The following is a 25,940-nucleotide window of genomic DNA, read 5'->3' on the forward strand; positions in this document are numbered from 1 at the left end:
GCTGTTGGGGCCATTTGGGGAGCGAACCAGCGGATAGAAGACCTCTCCCTCTCTGCCTCTGCCTCGCTCTGTAACTGTGCCTTTCACATAAATAAAATAAATCTTAAAAAAAAAAAAAAAAAGGCATCCTAGAGAGGCTGGCATTGCGGCCCAGCGGCTCAAGCTGCCACTTCAGATTCCTGGCCCCCCGCATCAGTGCCTAGGATCGCGTCCCAGCTCTGCTTCCAATCCTGCTCCCTGCCGATGTGCCTGGGAGGCAGCAAGTGATGGCTCAAGTACCTGGGTCCTTGTCACCCACAGGGGAGACCCAGATGGATGGAGTTCCTGGCTCCCAGCCTTGGCTGTTGAAGGCATTTGGAATGAACAAGTGCATGGGAGATATCTCTCCCCTGCTTCAAATAAATAAAAACGGATTTTTTCATAAAAAGGACACCAGATGTCAGCAGTTAGAAAGACACACAACAGAGCTGAAGTGCCTGTGCCCAAGGAGCGCGGTCTCCTGTCACTTGCTGTCCCCTGCCTCTCTGTCCCTCCCGCCAGCCGCGTGACCACCCGCCAGGTCTCCAGTGTGGCCCATCGACCTACACGGTGAAGCCCCTGCTAGGTACCGGCGCTCCTGATCCCCAGCTGGGTGCAGGTCAGCAGCTGCGCCCCAGCCCGCCGGGCGTTCCAGGGCCTCCTGCAGTCCCCACAGTGCGTCCTGCGCCCACTCCCACTCGGAGGACACCGAGGCTCGGAGAGGCTGAGGCCAAGACACAGCTCGATTCCGGCGGCCCTTCTGCCTGGGGGCCATGTCCCCGCACCCGGAGGTGGCCCAGGTCCCAGCCCCGCTGCCTCGGCAGGCCATCATCTCACTGTATCTTAGGAGCCTTCGTCCCCAACTTCCTTCGTTCTCAGAGCTCCTCCCACTCAGTGAGGTGGGGCCCGCCCCTCTCAGTCCCCTCCCCTGTGCCTGGGTTGTCTGCGCAGAATTCCCATCCTCATCCCTTCCTGAGTAATTTCCTTACGGAATGTGCCCCACACCCACTCCAGAAGCCTTTGTGGAAAATCCCTGGTGGTCCCAAGGGGCACCATATCCCCCCACAGCCCTGGCGGGGTCCCAGGCCCCAGCTCCCCTGCTCCCTGTGGGGCTGCCTTCTCTCCCGGGGGCCCAGGAGGTGCTAATGGGCGGCACCTCCATCTTATGACATCATACTCCCCCAGCAGCCAGAGAGCAGGTGCGATGTCAGCATCTTACAGCCGTGCCAGGGCTCTGAGGGGTCAGCTGCCTTTCCCTGGGTGCACAGCTCGGTGGGGCTGGGGGTGGGACCCGAAGCCCAGGCCTGACTCCAAGGGCGCGTTTGCCTGTGCCTCTGGTAGGTTCTGCCCTCCAACCCAGGGCCCAGGTGGGGTTCTCTGTAGCTCACCCTTGTCCTGCCACCTGTGAGGACAAAGGGCAGGGGGCAGCCATGCTGAGAGCGAACGACTGGCGCTTCCTGCCAGAGGCAGCCAGGATGTCGTGACCACGGCGGGGCCCAGGCAGCGAAACACACGGAGAATTTGGAACTGGTGCAGAGTTCAGACGCCGGAGCTCACCTTGGCCCCCAGGGTCTCCCGGGCCAGTGACACCCAAAACACAGGATGGCTGGGCCTCCCCTCAGCCCAACAGCATCAGGACCAGGAATAAGCGGCCAGGTGGGTCTCCTACTCACCTGGGGCTAAGAACCATACACCGACCCAAAGCCTCACATTTGACAGATGAGAAAAACGGAGGTCCAGAGAGGGCAAGGGCCTCACCCAGGTCACACAGCAAGTGTGTTGTCAAACCCAGCACACACCGTTTCCTCTGAGTCCCGGTTCCAGGTGCCACGGTTGCACCCCCAAGAGCAGGGAGCAGAGCATCTCGCAAGGCCACTCAGGAGCTCCAGTGGGCTGGGCGGGTTTGGGGAGGGGACCTGGGGCCACAGGTCTCCTGTGCCCGTGGGGTTGTCTGGGTGTCTGAGAGCACAGTGCAGCTGCATGTCTTTCTCTGCCACAGGAGGGGTGACGGGGACTAAGCGACACCTCGGGGGCGATCAGGCACCGGGAACAAGGTGAGGACTGGGCGCAGAAGGTTCAGGAGGCAGAGAGATGGAAGAGAAATGGTTCACCTGGACAGCTCCGCCGGGCTGGGTGGGATCCCGAACACGGCCCTTGTCACGGGAATTCCCTGCCCCCACCACACCCCTGGGACATTCCCAAGAGACAGACTCACCCTCCATCCCCAGGGAACCATGGGGTGTGGAGGCAAAGGGGTGCTGGAGACCCCTTGGGTTAGTTCTGTCTTCAGCTCTTCGGGATGCAGGCCCAGGGAGAAGTGACCGTCCTCAGGCCACACAGTGAGTTTGTAAGTGGCCCAGGCTGGGGGTACAAGGGAGGACAGGTGGATTGGAAACTCCTGGAGGGCAGCAGGAGGAGGTGACTCAATGGCCAAGCAATCAGCTTGGCCCCTCCTCCCATTCCCAGCCACCAAGAGGCCTGGGAAACAGGAGAAAGGTCCAGAGGACCGGGGGACCCCTGCGCCTGCCTGCTGGAGGTCCTGTTGGCCACAACGGGCTCCCGTTCCACCCCCACAGCCGGCGCCCAGGTGCCCAGCACAGCAGCTACCCCAGCGATCTCAGGGAAAGCGTCCAGCCACGCTGAGCCGGGAGCCACTGCCCCGGCACAGGGAGCCCTGCAGGGTCCACGCTGAGTTCTCTGCACGCCATGCCCCTTGGCCCAGCTTCACCCAGCAGACTCCTACACAGCCACCCAAGCCCCACCGAGGCTGGTTTTCTAAGTCTTTAACAGAATTCCCAGGGCAGGGAGGGCGGTCTCACTCTCCTCTTCTCTGCCTGCAGGTTCATGGTACACACCGGGTGTCCTTTTGCTACTGGCGTGGCCTTGGTGTCCCACCAGCATTGCACACACTCAGACACGGCGGCAGGGTCTGGCATGGCAGTTAAGCCCACGTCCCATATCCGAGGCCTGGGTTCAAGTCCTGGCTCCACTTTTTTTTTTTTTTTTTTTTTTTTTTTGACAGGCAGAGTGGACAGTGAGAGAGAGAGAGAGAGAGAGAGAGAAAGGTCTTCCTATACCGTTGGTTCACCCTCCAATGGCCGCTGTGGCCAGCGCACCGTGCTGATCTGAAGCCAGGAGCCAGGTGCTTCTCCTGGTCTCCCATGGGGTGCAGGGCCCAAGGTCATGGGCCATCCTCCACTGCACTCCCGGGCCATAGCAGAGAGCTGGCCTGGAAGAGGGGCAACAGGGACAGAATCCGGCACCCCAACCGGGACTAGAACCCGGTGTGCTGGCGTTGCAGGCAGAGGATTAGCCTAGTGAGCTGCGGTGCCGGCCCTTGGCTCCACTTTCGATTCCAGCTTCCTGCTAACACAGACCAGGGGAGGCAGCAGGTGATGGCTGAGGGACTCGGGTCCCTGCCACCCACGTGGGAGGCTCGGATGGAGTTCCAGGCCCCTGGTTTCGCTCTGGGCGAGCCCTGGAAGTTTCCATCTTTTGGGGACTGGACCAGCGGATGGAAGATCCCTCCCTCCCTCAGCTTTTCCCTTTTAAATAAAAGTGAAAACAGATAAAAATGCATATTCAAAAGCCGGGAAAGAGGCAGCTAGTCCTGGTCAGATCCTGGCTGCCCCATGTCGGCCTTGCTGGGCGAGTTGCAAACGGGAGGAACCCTCGCACCTGGCAGAGACGGTGAGACCGCTACACAGCTAGGCGCCTGGCCCACGGCGAATGCTACCAGTGACTGGACATACGTCAGATATGCGCGCTCTGGATATTAATAAATCATCTACTAGAAAGACTGAATAAAGACTGCAGCTCCATGGAAACTCGGTCCAGGCACTGATCCCTTGGAAAAACATCTTAGGAGGGTTGCGTCTGATCTGGAGACACCTCTGCACCCCAGCCTAAGCTCCACTTAATTGTCTCGCTGCGAGGGTGCCGAGTAAATACTCCAGGCCAGCTGATGCCTGCAAACTGCCAATCGCCGGGGAGCAGCTCGTTAATTTCACCGTCTCTGCACACAGACCGTGGCGCTTCTGCAACTCATCTTGGGAAATTGAGTGCAGCGGGTCGGGCTGGGGCCAGGGGTCGCAGGAAGTGGGGCTGGGGGCGCCAGGGGACATGAAAGGGCCTGCAGAGGCCCCGCCGGGAAGCCGTCCAGGCCAGAGGAAACGGGCCCGGAGCTGCCGAAAGGCAGATGGATCCCAGGCCCGGCTGGCCCCGCGGGCTCTGACTCAGCTCTCTGGCCTCCCGGCGACGCTGCACGCACACAGCCCCGCGGGTGGGCGGCGGCCCACAGCCTCTGTGGTGCTGCTCCTTGGGTTTAGCGCCGTGTGTTCTTGGGTGAGAGCCTTCAGTTCTCTGGGCCTCCGCTTCCCCTCGGCTCAGAGAGACACAAAGAGCAACCGTGCAGGAATGTAAGACACGCAGAGACCCAGCCCTGCCTGAGGTGTGGAAATCACTCTGTCCGTGTTACTATCCCTTTCCTCCCGCTAGAAGCATCTTGCTTGGACGACCTCATTGGCAAAATGCAAGCACGGGACGTAACCGCCTGGTGGCAGGTGTTTCACCCCACACGCCAGCTCCTGAGCATCTGCCTGCAGCCCTCTGGACTGGGTGAAGGAACACCACGATTGATTGGTGATGTCTGCACTAGACCCAAGAAGGGAAATGGGCAGCTGCTGGGCCCCCACCTGCCCTCGCTGGGCCCTGTCCTGCATCAGACCCTGGGCTACGAAGGTGAGCACTGCCAGTCATGGTTTCCCATGGGAGCTGAGAAGGGGTGGGCGGCCAGGCTCCCACGCCATGCCCTCAGCCCACAGGCACGGTGGCACCTGCCTGCCTGCCTGTCGTCGGTCCTGGAATCTGCTGTTCATTTCTGCTGGTGACCTGTGCCTCACGGTCCTCTTTTCTTTTTTAAATTTAGATCTATTTTTATTTTTTTGAAAGGTAGAGATGGGGCCAGTGCTGTGGCATAGTAGGGAAAGCTGCCGCCTGCAGTGCCCGCATCCCATATGGGCTCTAGTTCGAGTCCCAGCTGCTCCTCTTCTGATCCAGCTCTCTGCTGTGGCCTGGGAAAGCAGTAGAAGATGGCCTAAGTGCTTGGGCCGCTGCACCTGTGTGGGAGACCTGGAAGAAGCTCCTGGCTCCTGGCTTTGGATCAACCCAGCTCTGGGTGTGGCAGCCATTTGGAGAGCGAACCAGTGGATGGAAGATTTCTCTCTCTCTCTCTCTCTCTGCCTCTGACTCTCTGTAACTCTGCCTTTAAATAAATAAATAAATAAATAAATCTTTTTTTAAAAAAAGGGGGGAAGAAAAGGAGAGAGAGAGAGAGATGGGGACACAGAGAAAGATCTTCCATCCACTGGTTCACTCTCTAAACGCCCGCAACAGTTGGAGCCAGACTGAAGCCAGGAACCTGGATCTCACTCGGGGTCTCCCAGTTGGGTGGCAGGGACCCAGGTGCCTGAGGTGTCCTCTGCTGTCTCCCAGGGTGCCCGTGAGCAGGAAGCTGGGGTGGCAGCAGAGCCAGGACTGGCACCCAGGCACTCTGATCTGGGAAGCGGTCCCTTCACCACTGCACAAAGCCTGCCCCCGGTCCTCCCTTTTGAGAACAACTTTTCACCCCTGAAGGGGCAGCTCCTCGCTCCTGCCCCTCCCTGCCCCTCTGAGATGCCGGCCAGTTCTGCACCGGCCACTGCTGCCATCTACCACTGCGGGCTGTTGTGGGCATCTCCCCTTTGCCTGGAGTTCCTGGAGGGCGTGGTTGTCATGGCGCTTTCCCCAACACCCAGAGGCCAGCGATGGGCTGAGACCCAATTAGCATGCTCTGGCCAGAAAGCCTGCCTTTAAATGCAGCTTCTGCCACTTCCTGGCCAGGCATGGCCACGTTCCTGGGCCATTCTGAGAGCCCAGCATCTCTGCTGAGAAGATGGGGATCCTGCAGAATCAGGTTGTGCAGTCAATCTAGCAAGGACCCTGGCATACAGCAGGTGCTCAATAGGAGCCACTTCTCCCCTCTCCTGCCTTCCCAAGGTAGTACTCAGGTCTAGCATATGTGCCTGGAAGTGCCCAGGGCAGCCCCACCCTCAGGAAGCAGGACCCAGTGGAACGGAGGCGACAGCATAGGGAAGGCAGCCAGCAGGTCCCCTGGACCAAGCTGGGCCTGGCACTCGCTCACTGTTCCTTCAAGAGTGGGACCCATGGCCCACATGTGCAAGGCCACCCCTGCTCCCCCTGCCCTCTCTGGGGGGGGCCTCCTCACCCTTCCCTCAAGCAGGGGCGCCCGCCTCTTGGTGCTGCAGCAGCCGGAGCGCCGATAATAAAGGCACCTCTGTGTGTCTCGGGGGAAGCGGGGCTGGGGGTGGCAGTGGGGGGGCCCACAAAGCTCCCGCAGCTGTGTGTTTGCAAACAGGGGAGCTGAGCCGTGCAGAGGGGCTGAAAGCACTAATTGTCTTTAATTAAAGGAGGTTGGAGGCAGCGCAGGCTTTGACAAAAGAGATTCCCAGCCTGTTAGCAGCTTCAGCCTGTGCAGGGGCTGGGCCGCCCAGGCGCGCCCTCTGCTTTGTCCCCACGGGGCCTGGCCCTGTGGAGGGCACAGCCGACACCTGCCTGGTGGGGGTGGGGACGGGGGCGGCAGGGACCAAGCGCACGCAGTAGGACCCTGCAGAGAGAGCTGGGCTCCTGGGGCCTGGAATCGAAGCTTCCTGGGGAACATCTCATTCATTCATTCAGGCATGCATTTATTCCCTCACTCAGCAAACACTGCTGGGCCCTTGCTGTGCACACGGTGCTCAGAGCTGGGACAGCCCCTGCGTCTCGAGGACTTTGCACTCTAAGGGGGACAGCAAGCATAGACTCTGGGCTGTGGGAATGAGGCGGTAAAGGCGTCACAGCAAACCCAGCTGTGATTCTGCGGCAGCGACCTCACCTGCCTGTGCCTCAGTTTCTCTGCCTCGGAAAGGGGGGGGGGTGGTAAAAGCAACACATAGTTTGTAGGTTATGCAATGATACCAAGGTATCAACAGCTGTTTGCAGGGCCAGTGCTGTGACGTAGTGGGTAAAGCCGTCATCTGCAGTACCGACATCCCATATGGGCACCGGTTCAAGTCCCAGCTGCTCCACTTCCCATCCAGCTCTCTGCTGTGGCCTGGGAAAGCAGTAGAAGATGGCCCAAGACCTTGGGCCCCTGCACCCACATGGTAGACCCAGAAGAGGCTCCTGGCTCCTGGCTTTGGATGGGCTTAGCTCTGGTTGGTTCAGCCATCTGGGGAGTGAACCAGCGGATGGAAGACCTCTCTCTCTCTCTCTCTGCCTCTGCCTCTCTCTGTGTGTAACTGTTCGCACAGTACACCTGACAAGCACCAACAGTCGGGAGTCGTCCTCTAGCCAGGCAGGCAGACGCGCAGTGGGCAGGAGGCCAGTGACTTGCTGGTGGCTTCCCGGCATCACTGTCCCCACCTGTCCCATGAGGGCTGGACAGGACGGAGGGCGAGGGAGGCCTCTGCAGGCTGGGATGCCCTCAGCCCTGCCTCCAGCGCCTGGGAATGGAGACTTCTCTGAAGAGCGGCCTTGCTGGGCCCCTGCTCCCTGCTGCATACAAATGGGCTTGGCTTCCCACCCGGCAGCTCAAGCTGCTTTCTTTTGTCTTCTCCTTCACCAGGCTCACCCTCAGACACATCTGCAGCCACCCCCGCCCCAGCAGGCACACACTGGCTAGCCAGCACTCTCTCATGTGCACACACAGCACCTGCCTGATTCCCACCCCCCAACACACACACCACACTGGAAGCATTGCTGACCCCTGGGGCCAGGGTGGGCGGGAGCTAGGGGGCTGTTCACAGCCTCTGATCCCCTCCAGCCCAGCTGGCTGGGCTGGGTGGTCGTGGAGAGGTGGAGGGAGGGGGGCAGAGGGCAAGAGCTTCCTGGGCCAGAGCCCTCGGGTGGTGGGAGGGGAGGCCGGCTCCTGAAGGGGGGGGTGTCCAAGGGGGTCTGTGAGGGGAGGGCAGGTCTGGACCATCCGCCTTGGGGAGCACCATAGGAGCTGGCCTGGGAGAAACTGGCCCCTCGCTCACTCTTGGCCAGGAGGCTCTCGTTGATGGGGAAACTGAGGCTGGGAGAGGCTGGGAGTGGTCCAAGTGCACACAAATGGGGTCAGGTCAAACCAGGGCTCCACTCTGCTCCGTGCCTTCAGAATCAACAGGGCCAGGCCTCCTGGAGCCAGCACGGGGCACGCAGACGACAGGAGGATGACGTGGCCCTGGGGAGGGGGGGGAGCAACGGGGAAGGGGAGGCACAGGGTGCACGGATGGAGAATGCCTGACCCTGACAAACTCTAAGGCAGCCACGCCTGGGACTGGACGTCACCAATGGTCCCCACTGAGCTCCTGGACCTAACATCACTCAGGACCAAGGTCCTCCGATGCCCGATTTCCCTGTGACCCCTGAGCCCGGCCCTTCAGGCTGCCATCAGTGACCTTGGGGGCTGCTGGGCTCGATCAAGCCTCCCCTGTGCACTGAGTGCAGAGGGAGGGGCCACCAGTGCTCATCTGCACCACACTGAAGGCTGAGCCTGTCTTCTCTTTCATATTCCACCCCTGTGCACCTGCTACGTGCTGGCAGAACCTGCACACTTCGCCAGCATTAGCCCATCTGAACCTCACATGGAACCCGTCCAGGTCTGCTTTCTTGCCCCCTATTTAAAAAAATTTTTATTTATTTTGAAAGTGAGAATTACAAAGAGGTGGCGAGGAGTGGAGATTGCTCTTCCATCCACTGGTTCACTCCCCAGATGGCTGCAACAGCTAAGGGCTGGGCCAGGCTGAAGCTGGGAGCCAGGAGCTTTATCCAGGTCTCCCACGTGGCTGCAGGGGCTCAAACACTTAGGCCACCTTCCGCTGGTTTTCCCAGGTCATTAGAAGGGAGCTGGATAGGAAGTGGAGCAGCTGGGACACAAACTAGCATTTATATGGGACGCTGGCGACGCAGGCGGCAGCTTCACCTGCTACACCATTGTGCCTATCCTCTCGTCCCCATTTTACATACGACAAAGCTAAGATCCAGAGACGTGGAGACCCCTGCTCAAGGCATGGAGGGGGACTGAACTGGGGCTGGGATGGGTCTGCTCGTGTGCACAGGAAGTCACCTGGAGAACAGGGGGAGCGCTGAGCCCGGCCAGTGGCCCCACCAGCGCGGCCCAGAGGCTGGGTCCCTCCAAGCAGGGAGGCAGGGAGTCTGCTTGTGGACCTCAGCGTGTCCAGGGCGAGGAGGGAGGCGGCTTCGCTCTCCAGCTCAAGTCACCCAGGCCACTGCACACCCAGGCAGACAGCGGTGCCCTTAGGGCCTGAGGGAAGAAGTCGGGGAAGGGGAGAGGTGGGGGGAGGAGAGGGAAGGGGGGGGAAGCGGCCAAGAGCAGAGGCTTGCTTAAGGCAGCCAGAAGAGAGGAGAAGGAAGGGGATGAGAAAAGGGGGTGGGAGGGAGAGACAAAAGGAGGGAAGAGGCCGCGGGAAGGGGGAGGGATCAAGTTCAGAGAGGGGGTGGCAGGAAGGGGTGTGAGGGGCTGGGGCTGAGCCCAGGGAAGCCTCTCCTGGAAGGGGCCCCAGCCCCAGCCTGAGCAAGGAGGGGCGAGGGGCAGGGGCGGTCCCAGAGGAGCGGGGAGGGAGGGGCATGGATGCCTGGGCTGTGAGCAGTGGGAGTGGTGAGTGTGTGCTCTCAGCCCGGGCAGGTGTGGGCAGCAGACCGGTGTCTTCTCTCGCTCTCTGAGTCCACACCCGCTCTGCGTTTCGTATTCCCGAGAACTGTGCTGCGAGATTAATTCATATTTAATCGTCTTCCCTGGCAGGAGGGGGTGGGGTGGTGCAGAGTCATTATTTGGGGGGAAGAAAGGCGCTAGATAATGAAGAAGTGGAGGGCTGATTGACTGAATGGCTTTCTGCATTCATTCCCTACCCACCCAGCGGGCACCTACTACGGCTGGCAGGGCTCTGGGGCAGAAGGGCCGGGCAAGCGCACGGCTGCCCCGGCTGCGGGTCTGCACCGGTGGGGAGGTCCGCACTGGGGTCCTGCACTTCAACGCTGGCTCCTCCAGGTAACTGCTTTGCACCTGTTTGCTCACGGGTAGCAGAGGGTGGCCGATGCCCGCTCCCTGGGCCTGGGGAAGAGGAGTGGCTGCTGCTTTGTGCGAGGAGCCCAGCCCTGCAGGAGAGGCGCCAGCTCCGGGCAGGCTCGCCCACCCTGCGGCCTCCTGACCTCTTTCTTGTGACTCGCACTGAAGACACGAGCATCCGAAGGCTGCCAACCCTGCCAGGCCCAGGCGGTGGCCACAGCTGCACAGCCCGGCCAGGGCCCTGTGTGGGAGGGTGGGTCAGCCCTGCCCAGCAGCCCCGGCAGCTGAAGAAGGAGCATGGCGGTGGGGTGGCAGGTGCCCTGCCCCCTCCAGCCTCACCCCTGCCCTGTTGCTCAGGGATATCTCGGGCCTCGTCGGGCTATTTCTGTGTGTCCTCCAGGTCTCAGCTCTGATGCCCCGTCTTCAGGAAGCCCTCTAGGACTCCCGGGCTGGGTGGTGCAGTCCTATCCGCCCTTGTGGGCCCCTTCCCACACTCGGCCCTCTGGACATGGTAGCCCCCTTGCCTCTCTCCACTGTGAGCTCCTGCAGGCAGACGCCATGTCACAGCCCCTTGGGGCCCGGCACACCGTGGGGTCATTCCCAAAGGGGCCAGGGCACTGGCTGGTCTGAGCACTGAGGCCTAGACTGTATTCCCCCTGGTGCGGCCCTCCCTCTCCCTGGAGGCCAGGTCAGAGTGACAGGTGACTGTGAGAGATGAGATCCCAGCTCTGCCATGTAAAGCCGCACCTCTCTCCCCTCCACACCTCGGCTTCCTCATCCACACAGCAGGAGGGTAACTCAGGGGGTGGGCAGGGAAGGGCTGTTAGGCCATGCCTGGGGTGCTGGTGGTCGAAAGTTCTTTAGCCCATTTCTCAATGGTCGCCCTGGCCCCATCATAGGTAAAGCGTTTTGCAAATGAAGATTTTAAAACAATTCCCCAGGCCTGCAATCAGAGGGCAAAGCCCCTCCTACGGGGAGGTCCCGGTCCCAGCTCCCCACGCCGCAGTGTGCTGCCAGCGCCGCCCTCCAAGCCTCAAGTGGGGACCCGATAACCCCAGTGCACACCATTTTCCCCAAACACCCCCACCAGCCAGGGCTGCCCACTCCTCCCCAAGGCCCGCCCGTCCGTCTCTCCCGCCCGCTCTCCGCTGGGGCGTGACATTCACCAGCGCCCCTCCGGTCCCATCTGCGGCGCGCCCCGCCCCCCGCAGCTAATCCGCACAAAGCCCTGCGCAGGGCGCAGCATGACAAGCAGGCCCCGCGCCGCGCAGGCGGCCGAGCGTGCTCGCCGCGGCCGAGGCGGGATTCGGCGCGCCTGTCACTCTCGGCGCCCACGCCTCTCATTGGATTCCCAACACGCAGAGGTCAGCAGAAACGCGGGAGCGAGGGGGATCAAAGGGAAGGGGCGTCTGTGAGATAAAGGGAGGCATTGGCGCGCGCAGGGGAGGCGCGGGCGGGGACCTGCCAGGGCGCGGCGGAAGGGGCAGGAGGGCCCCCCCAGGCCTCTCTGGTTCCCACCCCTGCTTCCCCGGTGCCCGCGGTCTGGGCACCCTTCAAGGCCCGGCCTGTAACTGGCACGTGCTCTAGGGAGCTTGCTTGGAATGTTGGGGGAAGGGTTCCAACCCCAGCCTGCACCTGCTCCCTATGCTAGTCCTTGCGGCTCCCTGGGCCTCGGCCTCTTCCTCTGTGGAATGGGGGCAGCAGCAGCTGCCACATAGGGCGGCGGCTGGGGGGAAAGGCAGGGCCCTCAGCCAAGCGCCCATGGTTTGGGGCAGCTCATGGGCGCCTCTCTCCAGAGCTGCTCTGGCAGCCTGTCCATCAGAGAGACGCCAAGAAGGCGGAAGTGCTCCCTGAGTGTCACTGGGCGGACAGGCGAGAGGGGCACGGCAATCAACCCCCAGCCCGGGCTGGGCTTCCCCGGGCACATCTCAGGGCCGCCCTGTGCCTGTCTGCAGACGAAGAACCTGAGATTCAGCGAGTGGCGGGAGATGGCCCAGGCCAGGCAGCCGGGACACAGCAGAGCCTGGGCAGAGAGCCGGCCCCCAGCCTGCGCTCCCCCGGCATCCCGGGCTCCCAGGTCTGGGTGGCCGTGGGTGAGCCCGTGCGCAGCAGGGGAGGGGTGCACCGGGGATGGAGTGGAGCCGCAAAACGGCCCTATTTGCTGTAAGAATGTTGGATCTGCTGACTTTGGTTCATAAAAGAGACATGAAGAGGACCTCAAAGGGAATTTCTGAGACAGAAAATCAATGGCCCTGACATCCTGGCCCCCAGAAAGTGTGTGTGTGTGTGTGTGTGTGTGTGTGTGTTGATTCAGCATGCATGCACACACGCACAAATGCTTAGTTTCAAGTGCATCTGCCTTGATACATTGTAGCCATACACTCGGGCTGATCTCCCCATGGCTGTGCGCCCACATGAACCCACAGCCCCACGGCCCAGTGAGTGTGCTCACGCTGTGGTGACCGGGACCCCCCTGCCCACCGGTGCGCGCACACGCTTGTTTGGCACAGCACACACCTGCCTAGCCAGGCACCTGTCTGACGACGCAGCACACACAGGTGTGCTGGGACCAGCCAGGCAGGAGCACACGGGAGCGCGCCAACAGCGTGGTGACGACTCCTGGAGGGCTCCAGGGTGACCTGCACAGCGAGCGCCTGTCAGGGCGCATCCCTGCAACGTGCATACCTGCTCTCGGGCCAGTGCATGTGAATCAGTGGGCACGTGTGTGCATGACAGGCGCACACGCCCCCAGCAGGCCCGGCGCACATGGACGCTCCACGCTGCCCGACCACTCACATGCACATCCCTCCTGGGTCTCTGGGGAGCTCCACAGACAGACGGCCCTGACAGCAGGGTGTGGGGGAGGGCGGTGCAGGGCCTCGTTGCCAGGGATACGGGTGAGGGGCTCCCAAAGCTACTGGGCCTGCCCAGGCAGTGCAGGCAGGCCAGCCGGAGCTCTTAGCTGGTTAAAATGTTGCTCTTAGCCAGTTAAAATGTTGCTCATCTGATGGCTGTGGCTTTCAGGGAGGAAACAGGAGGTGGGTTTTCTAGCAGGAGCCAGTGCAACACTGACAGGTACCAGGTCAGGCCTGCAAAGGGACAAAAACAGGCCCGCGTGGCCCCCACGCCTCACCCAGGCCATACCTCATGTCCCATCAAATAACTGGTGTGCAGCGGCAGCCACTTACTTGCTGTGTGGCCACTCTCTCTGCACCCCGTTTCTTCATCCACAAAAAGTGGACGGGAACGGCCCTGGGCATTTAGAACTTGGACAGCCCACATGCCGCGTGCCAGCTGCTGGGCCAGATGTGCCTCTCATTGTCTCCTTGATTCTCCACTTACTATTGTACCCATTTTGTAGATGAGGAAATCAAGGCCATGGAGGTGAATCACCTGGCTAGGGCCACGTGGGTGGTGTCAGAGCCAGTGCTGGGACCCAGGTGGCCTTCCTGCTCACAGTGTGGCTCAGGTGGGACAGTGACAGCTGCCTGCATGGCCCCTCTTTGGGCACCATCAGGACCAGGCACGAGAATCAGAGGATGAACTAGCGGATGGAAGACCATTCCAGAAGCACACATTAAGCACCTGCTGTTTCCAGGCCCGCTGGCAACTGGTCATCCATCACCACTCCCCGCCCCCTCCTTAGTCATGTCCACACTGCCCTGCCCTCCAGGGACTCTGCCGGGCACTGGGCTGGCTCATTCCTTCCTAGAGCTGGACGGCCCCTCCCCACCTTCTCCCTGAACCCCCAGGATGGCTGGGCCCTCCAGCCGCAGGGACACTGAGGCTCAGGGAGAGGACCTGACCGAGGCTGGCTGCGGGGACACAATGGCAGGGTGGGGAGCTCCCCTCTCTCCTGCGTGCCTGCAGAGACCCCGGCGCAGTGGCTCCCAGAGCTCCTGGGCAGGGAGACGGCCTCCTGCAGAGCTGGTCCAGGACCAGGCGGCAGGGTCTGCACCCATTGGGCCTGGGCGGCGGCCAATGAGGCTGAACCGACCGCTGTTCAGGTCAAAACCCGAGCAAGACTGAAAGGAGACCCTCTGACGTTGCCAGCTCCGCCAGGATTGCGACCTTGTCAAGGTGTTGTTGTTTTAACTTATTTGCTTTTAGTTTGAAGGCAGAGAGCCAGATAGATCTTCCATCCACGGGTTCACGCCCCAGATACCTGCATCAGTCAAGCCTGGTGCAGGCTGAAGCCAGGGGCCAGGAACTCAGTCCATCTGGGTCTCCCAGGCACCTGCCTCCCGGGTGCACACCAGCGGAAGCTGGGTTGAAAGCGGAGGAGCCGGGACTCCAGCCAGGCACTCGGATACGGGATGTGATGTCCCAAGTGGCAGCTTAGCCACTGCACCAAACGCCCACCCAGATTTGCGATCTGATAGGAACCCCCGAGCACCAAACACCAGGACCCTCCAGCCGCGCCTAGAAGCATCCGTCCCAACCACAGACTTGAGGGGCAGCCCAGCCGTGCCGGTCCCCTGGGAGCCCTCCGAAGGTGGTAGCAAGGCCCAGCCTCCCCCAGGGTCTCTGTCAGCCTGGGCACTCACAGAGGGGCCAGGTGGCTGTGCCTGGCAGGGGGCGGGGCGGGACTCTGCCACAGTGCTGACAGTGCAGCCTGGCAATGGGAGACGGCGGCGAACACAGCACGCGCCTGCCCTCGTGGCACCTGCATCGTGCTGGGAGGTGGGCGGCAGAGGAGCGCCCTGGTGATGCAGGGCCGTCCGGTGCCCCTGGGAGCATGTGCCAATGCAGGGGTGCCGGGGGCCTCCTGCAAGGAGCAACAGGAGAAACCCGGCGAGGCCCGCCAGCCTGTGGACGTCTGAGGCAAGGCCACCAGCTCTGGGCAGAAGCCTCAGGCGTGGGGAGGGGGCATGCAGGGCCTGTGGCCACTGCTGGGACCTTGGCTTCTGCTGTGGGCAGCCCCAGGGGTTCCGGGCAGGTGGGGAACAAACAGGGGGAGGGGCAGGTGGGCTGGTGAGTCAAGGGCCCAGGGTGAGGGCTGGGCTGGAGAGAAGCCCAGGGAAGACATCTGAAGCCACGGGCCTGGACGGAGCCAGCCAGGGAGGGGAGAGGGGGTGGCCAAGGACCGGGCCCGGCGGCCCTGCCGGATGGGGAGACGGGGAGGTGGGAGACGAGCGGGATCCAGACTCCAAGCTCCCAGGGAGGGAGCCAGCAGCGAGTGTGGTCAGTCGCAGCCCACGAACTGGCCCCCGGCAACGTGGACCTCACCGTGGCCGTGATGAGGGGCTGCTCTGGTGGGATCAGGTGGCAGGGGCCTGATGTGAATGGGTCTGCAGGGGGCTGGGGCGGGAGCGGAGCCCCGAGGGCAGAGCCCGGGTTTCAGAATCCAACCCACGCGTGGCCTCACCCCAGTCCAGCTCCCACCGTTCCCAGCAGCGAGCCTTGGGCCTTGGGCCGGTCACCTCATCTTGCTGAACCTCAGCCTTCTCATCTGAACAGTGGGGATAATACCCCTGTTACCGCCTAGGGTTGCAGAGAATCAAACGAGAGAACAATTGTGGGAAAGGCGCTCTAACTCTGCAAGTATTCCCGAGGGGTGGGCTTGGGCCACGGAGTTAAAATCACCACTTGGGCCACCTGCTCCTGTGCCTCTGACCCTGCCCATGTGTACCCTGGGGGGGCAGCAGCTCATGGCTCAAGCATGTGGGCCCCTGCCACCCACGTGGGAGACCCAGACTCAGTTTCAGCTCCTGGCTATGCCCTGGCCCAGCTGTGCCTGTTGTGGGCATTTGGGGAGTGAACCAGCGGATGGAAGATCTTTCTCCATCTGTCTCTCTGCCTTTCCAATCAATCAATCCATCAGTAAGTACAACAAACAAAAAGCCCAAATATTCCCGTAGGGCGAGTACAGGTTTCTGGCTCCTCTGCCCCTCGCTGTGTGACCCTCGGCTGGTTGCTTCACCTCTCTGAGTTCCATGTGCTCCTCTGTAGTTTTACCCAACTTCTGCGGGCTCTGAGGACTCAGCAGAACAGGTCACGCCACACCCAAGGCACAGGGTCTGGCGCGTGCCAAAGCTCAATTCATGTCCGTTTCCTCCCTGGGCTCGACTTCTGTTCTGTACCATGAGGCCGGGCGGGAGGGCCAGGGACAAGCCACCGTGTCTCTTGTGTTCGGGCCTCAGCCCCTTCCTCCGGGTGGGTGTGAGGGGACAGAGAGGACCAGAGGGAAAGCGGGGGCGGGGAGCTGCAGGTGCGGCTACAGCCCTCTCCTGGCCTGTGGCTCAGCTGGTGGGACGCGTTGCCCTGACCAGAACCCAAATCCCTGTGGCGGACACAGCAACATCCCCCAGCCCACCCGGGGCTCCCCAGGCAGACCGGCAAGGCCTGGCCAAGGGCAGGGAGCCCAGGAGCCCGGCCAGGGCAGGAGGCCCAAGGCCCAGCCAGCCCTCGGTGTGGCTTCCCCTGGTGTTCAGGCTGTCAGGGCTGTGAGGACCTGGGCAGCCACCTCCTCTGTCCCGAGTGGGACAGACACCAGTGGGGCTCCCGTGGGGTCTCGGGGTGGGGGTGGGGGGCTCAGGCTGGCCATCTCAGAGACCAGGGCTCCAGCAGGCCGCAGCCTGGGAGGGGCCGTGGGGCCAGGCTGCAGGTGAAGCGAACCCTGCTCCTGGCTTCAGTGTCCCTGTCGCTGCAGCAGTGACCGTAACCTTTGCCTGTTTCCCTCACGTGGGCATCACTCACATCAAAGCGTCTCACGGGGCGAGACCAGACGCTGCACAAAAGCAGCCTCCAGGGTCTTCTGGAACAAAGCAGAGCGAGCAAATGCGCATGTGTGAGACATTATAATTGCCAACAGCATTTCCCCCTGAGCTTGGGAGGAAACCAGATCAGCCCAAGAAGGCCTGGGTTCTGAATCCGGCTCTGCATCTGACCCGGTGAGCACACCTGGGCCGGGCACTCCTCCCTCCCCGCCCCGACTCCGATTTGGGTTTGGGTTTTCCAGGGGCTCTGTATGTTCTGCCAGTAAGGAATGAACAATGCCTGAACCCCTCCCCAGAGAGGGGGTAGGAGAGAAGGGACAGGAACCTCAGTGGAAGCCTAGCACCTGCTGTGTGGCCTTGGGCTACTCCCTGTCCCTCTCTGGGCCTCGGCTCAGCAGTGAGGTCGAAGTTGTTACCTGGAGGCCTGAGGTGGGGGAGCGGGTGCAGGACAAAGGGCCCGTGGGAGGGGCGGCCCTGGTGGTGGGCGGGGGCCAGAGCGAGCCGGTGGGAGCGGAGCCAGCTGCCGCAGAGCGGAGCAATGAAAATCTCTTAACCACACAGGATTGTTAACGGCTCCCAAATCCTGTTGTACCACAGGCTTAGAAAGGCTTAAACTGTTAAATGCACAAACTTCCTCAATAAACGGGCCGCTGTCGCCAGATCTCGAGGCCCGGCGGCAGATGAAAAGGCAGCAGCCAGAGGGAGGGTTCTTCCCAGCTGTTCCGGGTCCCCGGGGAGGCAGCCAGGACCAGCACTGTCCACCTGGGGCTTTCAGCTCAGGGGGCAGCAGGGGCTCCTGGGCCCGAGGGCTTGGGTTCAAGTCCTCCCCCTCTGTAGCTGCGTTCCCTCTCTGAGCCTCAGTTTCCTCTTCTGTGAGGTAGGGGTGACCCTGTGGGGTGACCGAGGGGCAGGGGACACGGCAGAAGGAATGGAAGCGGGGGGGGGCAGGGGCTGGTGTGGGGGTGCAGGGGTGCAGCCGTGGCTGGGGCATGTTAGGATGCCCCTTGGAGCTCTGATCGCTCTGCTCTGTCCCAGCTCCCCGTCAGTGTGCACAGAAAGGCCACAGCAGATGTGGCTCTGCTGCCCACAGGGGACAGCCGGACAGGGTTCCAGGCTGCTGGCTCTGGCCTGGCCCAGCCCCGCCGTTGAGGCCATTTGGGGAGTGACCCAGTGGCTGGAAGATCTCTCTGCTCCGCCTCCACCCCCTGTTACTCTGCCTTTCAAATAAATAAGTAAATGTTTAAAAAAAAAATAAAAAGTAGGGGCTGGTGCTATGGTGCAGCGGGTTAATCCGCCACCTGCAGTGCTAACACGGGTGCTGGTTCGAGTCCCGGCTGCTCCACTTCTGATCCAGCTCCCTGCTAATGCACCTGGGAAAGCAGTAGAAGATGGCCCAAGTGCTTGGGCCCCTGCACCCACATGGGAGACCCAGATGGAGTTCCTGGCTCCTGGTTTCTGACTGGCCCAGCCCTGGCTACTGCAGCCATTTGGGGAGTGGGTGGAAGATCTCTTTCTCTCTCTGATACTCTACCCTTTGAATAAATACGTCTCTTTTAAAAAATCAAATAAGTAGATAAATCTTAAAACACAGGCACTGACGGGTGTGACGCTGGCCGAGCCTCCACACCCCCGCGGTATTCCAGCAGGTGACTGGCAGGAAGGGGCAGCGGGGGACTTTCCTCTCTGGCCGGTGTGGGGGCTCTGCCTCAGAGGCTTGGGTGCCCCCAGCATAAGAGGAGGCAGCCCTGGGGCTTCCCTACCCCCAGCCTTGCCCTGGGCCTGCCCTCCACCCTGCCCCACATCTCTCGGTGGGAAAACAGCTCTGTTCAAGGCCCAGCCTCCCTCCTCCTGGAGAAGCCCCCACCCCCTGGCTAGGGAAGAGCCCCTCGGCCCCCAGCAGGAGCCCCTCCCCCAGCTCTCTGCAAAGTCCTGCCTTCCACCAGCTCAGGGGCTCCTCAGGGGCCAGAGGTGGAGGTGGGGCTTACTATACCCATTGCTCAGGTAAGGAATGGAGGCTCTCCCCATCGCGCCCTGCTGGGGTGGGCTCCGTGGTCAGGTGGACAGGGCATGGGCCCCAGGCACGGAAGGCGGGTGCATTCTGGCACTGGCTCACTCCAGCTTAGCAAACCGTCCCAGCAAGGTGGGCAGGGTCCGACGCCGGCTCTGCTACTTGGCGGCCCTGTGGCCTTGGGCAGCCAGCTCCCTTGGCCTTAGTCTCACCATCTGCAGAATGGAGTCAGCGTCCAGTGCATACTCCATGAGAGACGGGAAGCACGTGGGTGGGCCCGGGGCCTCTCAGGACTCCCGTTAGAGTTGGCCACCCTTGGTTGTTGATGGGGATGGAAGTGAACCCCTGGCAGCCCCTCCCACCCATCTCCCCCCGCCCCTTAGCTGTTCCCTGGCCGGCCACACCTAGTCTGGATGTCAACGGGAAAGAGATCAATGTCACTGCCAATCATCTTTTTTCCTGGACTATTTTCCTTTTCTGCCCTCGGTTCCTCCCATTCTGGGAAAATGGTTCCTCCTCCAGGAAGCCTCCCCAGCTCTCCTCCACTCCCTGCTAAGCATCCCCAGGCCTAGTTACAAATGGAGCTGTCCCTGCATCCTAGACTGGACGTGGCAGGAGGGTAGGAAGGGCCTTTGTCCCCTCAGCAGCCTCCATACATGGCCCAGGGCCCGGTGCACAGGAGGTACTTGGGGAGTGGTATTTAAGTGAAAAATCCAAGTGCTATTATGAGGATCCAGAGCCTAAACTGTCCAATATTTCCTGCTTAGACTGCCAGGAACATGAAGACCAGGGAGCAAGAAATCATCTCATCCCCTGGAGACTCGGATCCTCCCAGTCAGCCAAGAGGAGAGGAGCGAGAACTGAAGTGACCCCACTCTGGCGGCCTCTGGGCCTTTGCACCTCCTCCTCCTCGCCTTGCTACTTCCCACTTCCACCGAAGTGACCCCTCTTCCAGAGCCCTCCCTGACCCCTGCTGTCCTGGAGGACGCTCCCCAGGAGGGGGGAGATGGGGAGGAGCCTCTGTCAGCTCGTCCGGGCCCCTCTGCCCACTCTGCTGTCCCCTGTCCCCTCTCCTTGTCCACAGACACCCCTGGCAATGTCTCTAGACTGGGTGGTCCTTGAGGCGAGCCTCTGGGGGCACGACTGAGCTTTCAGAGGGCCCCACTGCCTGGCACACGGCCGCACTCAGTGTGGGCGCCCTCTGGGCATCTCCGAAGACATCGCAGAACCCTCCAGGGAGCAAAGAGATCGGATGTGGCGCCCAGCGCACGTCGCACGATGGATGGACGGACAGACCAATGGGTGCACAGGAAAGGAGCGGTGCAGGAGCTGTGACTCTCGTCCAGTGTTCAAGAGCACAGACGCAGTGTGAGCGTGCTGGCCGGAGTCCCCACCCCAGAGGGCTGGCCCGTGTGGTCCAAGCCAGGCCTCCGTCTGGGGGTGTGCAGGGCCCCTGCAGCAGCCGCTGCCTCCCCAGCAAGTCTCCGCCCAGCCCTTGAAGAGAAACTGAACTTTTTTTTTTTTTTGGGGGGGGTGGTCTGGGCCTCCCTCCCACTTAGCATTCCAACCTCACGCCCTTCCCCAGCGGCACAGGCCCTGCCAGCTGGCCGCCTCTCTCCTTTTCCTCATCCCGGGCCTGAGCGCACCCCACCCCCGCACGCTTCCCCAGACACATCTGGGCCCCTGGTGCGGCCTCTGTGGGGAGGAGACCACCTCGAGGGTGGCCCAGCATCCAACCCTGAGGGCCCAGAGAGGACCTCTGGCCTCTGGCCCCTTCCCTCCCTGGGCTGGGGAAGCATGGGATTCTGGGAGTGAAGCAGAAAACTGAGCCGCGGGCGTCATATCCCCAGCTGGCAAGCATGCGGGACATCAGGCGCTCTCACGGGCTGCGGCCAGGAGGCCGGCGCAGCCCAGCCTTCCTGGGGGTGATCTGGCGACGTGAAACCAGAGCCCCAGAAAAAGAGTCTCTCCGCGGACCCCACAGCTCGTGGCCTGGAAGTGCAGCCTCCACAAACAGCAGCAGCACAGTGAGCGGCCGGGAAACAGGAGCAAGGGCGCTCACCCCAGCATGACACACAGCAGGGAGTTTCCCCATGGATCCGCAGAGGGATGGCAAGTGGAGTGGGCATTTGGGACCAGCGCTGTGGCGTAACGGGTAAAGCCGCCCACTGCCCACAGTGCCCGCATCCCGTATGGGCGCTGGTTCGAGTCCTGGCTGCTCCACTTCTGATCCAGCTTCCTGCTAATGTGCCTGGGAAAGCAGCAAGTACCTGGGCCCCTGCACTCATGTGGGAGACCCAGATGAAGCTCCTGGCTCCTGGCTTTGGCCTGGCCCAGCCCTGGCAATTGTGGCCATCTGAGGAGTGAACCAGTGAATGGAAGATCTCTCTGTCTCTCTGTCACTCTGTAACTCTTTCAAAATAATTAAACAAACAAACCTTTAAAAAAGCCACATGGGGGGACATTCACAGGCAAAGGCAGTGTCCCATAAAACTCCCAATTCTTTTTTTTCCTAACACCTTTCTCAGTTACTCTGGACAGAGGTTGTGGGAAGGTCAAGTGCTTGCCTAAGGTCACACAGCTTAGGAGAAGCCAAGTCTCTGAAGCCAAGGTCAAGGAGAGGCCATGGTGGAGGAGAGAGCAGGGCCAGGGGCTGCAAGGCAGGGCGGGGCAGGTGGAGAAGAGGACAAGGCTGGCTGGAGGAGCAGGCCGGCAGCTGGGAGCCGGGAGGAGCGAGCCGGAGCCGGCGAGCGTACACGTGTGCAGCCGCCCCGAGCTGGCGTGCGGCCCCTCTCCCCATCCAAGCTAAATATTAAAACTCCCGTTCCGCCCGGATAGCATCGCAGCCATCACACTGCCCACGGAGCTGCTTCTGGACGAATTATAGCCACAGAGAGAGGCAGGCAGGGCCCCCAAGGGCGGGCAGGCTCCTTCTGAGGCTGAGCCCCGAGAGACCAAGGGAAATGGGGACACAGGCAGACCCGCTTGGCGAAGTGGAGGCGGGCCACACTTACAGTCTAACCTGGGAGGGGCCGGGAGGGGCCAGAGACACCCACTCAGGGCCCCAGGGCACCCATAGCCCCCTCCAGCGCATCTGCTGCAGGGAGCCCCAGCAGAATCTGTGATCCTGAGGGTGGGGTTGGGGACGGGAAGGACCAGGAGAAGGCCAGTGGCAGCCGTGTGGCCACTGCAGGCTGGCATCAGGCACCAGGCAAACAGTGAGAGCAGGGCCCTACCCTCTTCACCCAGCAGAGCCCCTGCCATCTGCCCAAGTGTCCCGTGCTGTCACACCTCAGGCCTGGTCCACACAGTTCCCGCCTCCTCCCACCCTCCCCCACCACCAAGTCCTCCCCGTGTTGTTGAGGGCCTCGTTCCACCTAAAGCCTCCAGGCCGGGAGGGCCCCAGGCAGGCGCGGAGAAAGCCATCAGGGACCGGGTCAGAGGAGATGCCTTCTCCACTGTGTTCTCTGCAAGCCTGGACGGCCTTCATCCAGCAGGACCATGCTCTGCCTTGTCCCCAGCGTGTGCGTCCCTGGCCCAGCCCAGAGCCACTTGAGACCAAACTCTGAGTCTTCGGCTCTCTCGGGGCCCCTTGGCCTGGGAACATGCCCTTGGCCCCCCGGGACAGCCCGCTCAGCTCAGTTGGCACCTTTGAGCACTTCCCTGATTTTTATTATTTTATCCCCTTTTACCCATCACAGTCCGTACTGAGTTTCTTTCCTCCCATCCGTTCACCACGACTAAAAACTCCAGGAGGGCAACAGATGTGTTTGTGTTGCTCACTTCTGCCATCCCCAGCACCCAGCGTGTGCCAGGCTCCCAGGCCTGCGGGAGAGCTGACGGTACACAGTGGTACTACAGCGAGTTACAGGGGCTGATAGGCCGGGTCCCTGTTGGAAGGAGAAAAGGTGTACAAAATGCGTGCTTTTCCCCGCAGAAGCTGCCTTTAGCAAGACAAAAGTGCTGATCCCACCCTCCTGAGTTCCTAGTTTTGCCTTGAGAATAGAAAGAAGTTACCCAACCCAGCCTGTGGAAGGTTTTTTTGTTTTATCCTGAGCAGGCAAAATAGGATTCTGGCCTTCTGATGGGTTTTCCCCCACCCTTGGATCCGTCCTGGAATTGTGCTTAAAAGACGCCACTCCCACCAGCTTCTGAGGTCTTCCTGCCGGCCCAGGCAGGAGGTTTCTGACTTCAGCAAAGCTTGCTTTGCTCACTGCCTTGTCCGCGTGGAAATTCCTCATCTACGTGAAACAGGAACCAAGGTCATCTTCATTGCCGTTTTCCCTGTAACTGTACTCAATATGTGCTTATTAGCTAAATGGCATAGGTGCTCAATACTTGCTTATCAGAGAGCTAAATGGGGGCTGGTGTTGTGATGCAGTGGGTTAAGCCACTGCCTGCAGCGCTGGAATCCCATGTGGGCATCAGTTCGAGTCCTGGCTGCTCCACTTCCAACCCAGCTCCCTGCTAATGCACCTGGGAAAGCAGTGGAAGATGGCCCAAGTGCCACCCACATGAGAGACCAGGAAGAAGCTCCTGGCTTCAGCCTGGTCCAGCCCTGGCTGTTGCAGCCTTGTAGGGGAGTAAAACAGTGGATAGAAGATTTCTCTCTGTCTTTCCCTATCTCTCTCTCTCTCTGTAGCTCTGCCTTTCAAATAAATAGTCTTTTTTAAAAAAACAGAGAGCCAAATGGCATACAAAAAGCACTCAATTATCAGTGTCTCCAGACTGCCCCCCTCTCCCACTGTGCCCTGCACACAGTGGGCACCAGAGGAAATTGGCGTTGCCCCTAGTCTTGTCTGCCACTCACTGAATGGAGGACCGGCCCCCTCTTAGTCTCAACTGCCCACCTGGGATGGTGGCCACTCCCCACCTGCCTTCTGGCTCCAGCCTTAGTGCTCTACTTTATCTTAGCAAAGCAAGGACCTTTCCCCCATCCAACTGTGTTTCAGTGTTCAATGGACCCTTTAAACTATAGCCTCCTAGAGACTATGCTAATGGTGGGTGCTCCCTGGGCAGGGCTCGTGGGCACTCCCTTGCCCAGCCGAGGGTGTGCCGTCACTCCCTGTGTTCGAGTGGACGGGCCTGTCGGTGGCAAGTGCTGGCTCTGGGGCCCCTCCCGGGCCGCACCACTAGGCCTGGGGAAGAGGTTCGAGCCAGACCCACGAGCCGGCCTTTTCACTGTCCTGCCGGGTGATTCTGACCCACGGCGAAGGCTGAGAATCCCGGAGCTGGATGACGAGAAAGCGCTCGGCCGCCACTCTGGCGTGAGCTGCAGCCACCGCTCCCCCACGGCCTGGGCCGTCAGGCACTCGGGCTGGGGCAGCCCCACATCTGGGTGGCTGCCGCACAGGCCACAGCAGCAGCTGGAGCCCTTCTGGGCTCCTGGAGCTCATTAATCACTTCCCGTCTGGTCCCCATTCACCCCCGGGGCCAGAGGAGGAGAGGGCCGTGGGACGGAGCTGCATGGGCACCTGCTGCTCCCGCGGCACCTGGCACCCGCACTCCCTGAGGCCGAGATGCTGCCCATGACAGGTGACCTCCAAGATGGCCCCAGCGGCTCACACCTGGGTCATGGCTTTCCTCGGAGTAGGGGCTGAATTTGCCATCTTGCTTTGTAAGGGAGGACATGCAGCCGAAGTGACGGATTGTGGCTCTGTCCTGGGTGCCTCTGACACTCTCTGGGCCCACTGTACGTGCGAGACGCCTGCCAAGAATGACGGACGCAAGGGAGCGTGGGCGAGCCAAGCCAGCAGGTGCGCTGTAGCCCCCAGCTGCAACCTCATGGGAGGCTCGGAGCTGGAGGCCCCGTCTCAGCCGCCCCCGGGTTGCTCAGAATCTCGGCGATAGTGACTGCGGGCCGTGTTTTGGGGTACCGTGTGCAGCAGGAGGTGCCCAATGTGTGCAGCAGGAGGTGCCCAGTGCACCCCCTTCTCCGAGCCCCCTCCCCCCACCACAACAGTTCTTCCTGGATCCTTCCTAAGCCCCTAGCCAGGGCCATGTCAAGTTGACTCATGTGCCCTGATCTTGATTCATGCAGACCCGCCCCTCAGAAGTCCTGGGACCAACTCAACACCCCCCAGCACCCCCCAGACTCAGGGCCAATGCCGCCTCCTCGGTGGAGTCTTCTGTCATTTTCTGGGCCCACCACAGCCCGAGCAGTTTCTATTCAAACAAGGCTAATGCGTCATGGGTTTTGTTTATTCACAGGTCTGTCACCCCGCTCGCTACCTGATGCCCAGCATAAGTCGGTAATAGTTTGATGAGTGACTAAGGGATCAACAATGAAGCACGGGTTTCCATTGGCGCATTCTGCTCCCACCCCTGCCATTTCTCAAGGCTGTGAACATCCACATTCACGGATTTACAACCAAATTTGTTACCTTCCCCAAGGGGGCAGCCTTTTCCCCCAGATTCCCCATTTCTTTTCTAGAACCCTCACCTCCCCGCACCATCCCCTGTGCCTTCAGGCTCCTCCTCTTCCCCACCCTCCAGCCAGTCTTCACAGTGGTCTGCTTCACTGGCCACACCCCTTGCTCATCAGCACCCCAGCACTGTGGGGGAGGGGCCAGGCATCAGCTCCAGGCTCCCCTCCCCCATCCTCCCACAGCCTCACAGGGCTGGAGGCGGAGCCACAGGGGAGCCCCATGGCAACCATCCCCAGGCTAAACTTCCATGGACTCCCTGCAACCAGTGGGATAGGGTTGGCATTGGAGGTGCCCTGGGACACACCTGGGGCACACCGGGAGGCTCCTAATCCCCTACACCCCTGCCAGCCCAGCTCACCGGCAGGCACCTGCCACAGGTGGGCTTTGCATAGTTGGCGTCTAGCAAGCACTTCCTGTGTGCTGAGAACCGATAACGCTCTCGACTGCTCACAGCCACCCTACGCAGGGGGGCCTTGCCCTTGGCCAGCGTCCCAGGGCTTCTCCCAGCAAGGCTGTGACTTGAACCCAGCTCTGTCCGTGTCGTCAGAGCCTTCCCAGCCTTCCCACCGCCGCCTCGTGCCTCTCCAAACTCCTTATGCTTGCAAACCCCCTGCCGAGGCTTTGCCAGAGTCACCTGGCCCAGTGCTATTTTTCCCTCCCGC

At 61.3% G+C, this 25,940-nt stretch overlaps 1 protein-coding gene across 6 annotated transcripts in view; it reads right to left on the reverse strand.

Moving 5' to 3' along the window:
* Positions 1-25,940, reverse strand: part of EPHB2 (EPH receptor B2) — a 177,262-nt gene that overhangs the window by 90,638 nt on the left and 60,684 nt on the right. The window lies entirely within an intron of this gene.

The sequence above is a fragment of the Oryctolagus cuniculus genome, chromosome 7 (genome assembly GCF_964237555.1).
Source record: "Oryctolagus cuniculus chromosome 7, mOryCun1.1, whole genome shotgun sequence".
In the NCBI taxonomy this organism is placed as follows: domain Eukaryota; kingdom Metazoa; phylum Chordata; class Mammalia; order Lagomorpha; family Leporidae; genus Oryctolagus; species Oryctolagus cuniculus.